This window comes from Solanum tuberosum, unplaced genomic scaffold (assembly GCF_000226075.1).
Source record: "Solanum tuberosum cultivar DM 1-3 516 R44 unplaced genomic scaffold, SolTub_3.0 scf00745, whole genome shotgun sequence".
NCBI classification, from domain to species: Eukaryota; Viridiplantae; Streptophyta; class Magnoliopsida; order Solanales; family Solanaceae; genus Solanum; species Solanum tuberosum.
In genome coordinates this window covers 99,612-102,525 of record NW_006239660.1, presented here as the reverse complement: position 1 = coordinate 102,525, position 2,914 = coordinate 99,612, and positions in this window count along the sequence as shown.

The window sequence follows — 2,914 nt, the reverse complement described above, 5'->3', positions numbered from 1 at the left end:
AATATATATATATATATATATATATATATATATGGCTTTGCTATTGAATTTTAAGACGAATCTACAATTTAAGTTATGAGTTCAATAAAAATTAGGATGATTGATATCAGAAAGAGATTTATCACTTGCTTCGAACAAAAAATTATAAGGTTAAAATTCTAACCGTTCTGGCTTTATATTTTACGTGCATTGTAAAATAAATATAATTACAAGACAATCGAATAAAACAAATAGTATCATGATCTTTGCTTTTCTTTTGGCGGTGCCTTTGCATATATTTTTTTTAAAAATACTTAAAAGTCCTAGCTGACCTTTGTATTATCACATAATAATTAAAAAATCTTGATTAATTAATTAATTAGCCGTTGATGTATACTAAAAGGTGTTTGATTATATTAATTAACATTATAAATGCAGGAAACAAGTAATTTGTTTGCAAAGTGATATGTAACGTACATGACTTTAAGAAGATAGCAACAAAATTTATTACACTTTTTCTTGCTTTATATTTATTTTTGTAGTTTTATGGACATTACTTTTAAACATGTTCTTTCTTGTTTCACTATTATTATTATTAAAAATATTTTTCCATGTAAGCATGTTTTTGTCTTTTTGTTCATGTCTTAGTCTTGTATAAAGCTTTAAATTTGTCTTTAATGATTTAATTACCTCTTCATGTTATTAAACATCAACCAAAAAAAAAAATTACAAGTGTCTTGAGCACTCCTTTCCATTAACTCCAAAGGTTTTTTTTCTTTTATTTTTTAGATAATGAGATTTAAGAAAAAGCCAATGTGCATACTTCAAAGTGAAGATCTATTTGTTTTCTTTTGTATAAAAGAATCTATGCATATAATCGTGATTTTGACAATATGAGAATTGTTGGATTGTAAAAGTAGCTAAAAAGAATATACAATATTGTAGTATTAAAATATAATATCAATGTAAAAGAGATTGAACTAAGGCACAAAGAAGATTTATTCGTCTCATTGTCCACACTTTATAGTAATGGGAAATATCAAATTTTACATTTTACCCTCAATTTTTGTAAAATGGTTCAAACTTGCATTTTATTAGTAATAATTAGGATCAAATATATTCACGAACAATAAAAGTTTCCCATAAAAATAGTCGATTTTTTTCCTTGAACTATGTGAAATATTGCAAATTCATCCATGCATTTTAAAAGAAGTACGCAAGTTTTCATGTTTTCGGTCACTATCCATCATCACACTAAATAATAAACTCATTATAACAATTGATTCTCTTGACTCTAAAAAAATCAATTGAAGATCACAATTATTATACAACCACTTCGCCCCCAAGGCCTAGCTCAAGTGGCAGAAGGTGGATGATTTGTGGCTTAGGTCGCAGATTCAAACCCCACACCACACAAAGAGAAGCCTGGCATTTAAGTAGAGAAGGGTAGAGAGGTGGGCTCATTATCCATCGAGTTTAGAAAGCTGTGATTGATCCAAAGGGTTGGTCACAAACGAATTCTCACACCTTCATCTTTATAACTTTTTTTTGTTAATTTTACCTATGTCACGAGATCACAAGTTCTCAACTACTATAATCTCTCATCAACTACCACGATTTTGATGAAAATAATTCTGAAGCTAAATATTATGTACCTCGATCGATTCGTTTTAGATTGAGGAGGGTTTTGTGAAGCTCTGATGCCACTATTGAATATCTAAGAATGATTTTCATCAAAACTACTCTCGTAACGATAGAGAGATATCCGACTCTAACTAATAAGGGAGGCAATTTTGAAATATTTCATAATATTCAAAAATATTGGACATTTTTTCACATAAAAAAAGTAACATAGTGCACAAAATATTTCGTATTTACATCGAATTGCACCTCAAAGTATCACGTAAACATGCTTAATTGGTTTTAAAAAAGTAATTTTGAGTTTGAAGCTAGCTTGAATATAAAGTGCTTTCTTTATCTTTGTCCTAACCTGAAAAACAAATAATATTGGCAGGCAATAATAATTGAATCGTAGACTTTTACTATATACTAGGGGCTGATGCCGACTGATATAATATATATATGTGTGTGTGGAAATTGTTATCAATTTTATTCAATAGGTGAAGGTGGTATTGTTTTTCAATCCATAAAAAGTCATTTGGTAGCTGGTTAAAATTATACGAGAATTAATTTTATAAATTTTAGTTATTTATATATTAATTATTCATCTATTATTCTATATAAAATAATAGGGATAAGATACAAGTACCCTCCTAGACTATGATCGAAATCCCAAAGACACACATCAACTAAGCTAAGGTCCTATTACTCCCCGGAACCCATTTTTAAAAATATTTTTGTACACCTTTTTGTCTTACATGACATACAAATATCTCTTACGCGCCTCAACTCTGTGGCGACGTAAGCCAAAAGGTGTACAAAATTACAAAAAAGATTAGTTTGGAGGGTAATAAGACTTTAGCTTAGTTAAGGTGTATCTCGGGGATTTCGGTCATACTCTAGAGGGTACTTGTGCCTTATCCATAAAAGACACAATACATAAACATAACCCTTAACTTGACGTCAGCTGGGAACTATGACTTTTAACTTTGTGTGTGCACTAGAAGTCACCTAAACTTCTATAAAATTGAACAAAAAAGCACATTCATCCTCCATGGCACCCTACATGAGAATTTTGTGTTCTACGTGGCATCCTACGTGCATTATGCCATGTAGGACACGTGTGTCTACTTGTTCAATTTTGTACAAGTTTAAGTGTCTCCTTGTGCACACTTAAAGTTGGAGGACATAGTTATACGCTGAAACCAAGTTAAGGGTCATATTTATGTATTATTGCCTCCATAAAAAAATACATAACTTTTCTCAAAACTTATACGCACATTAGTTACCTAAGATTTTGAAATCCTAAACAAAC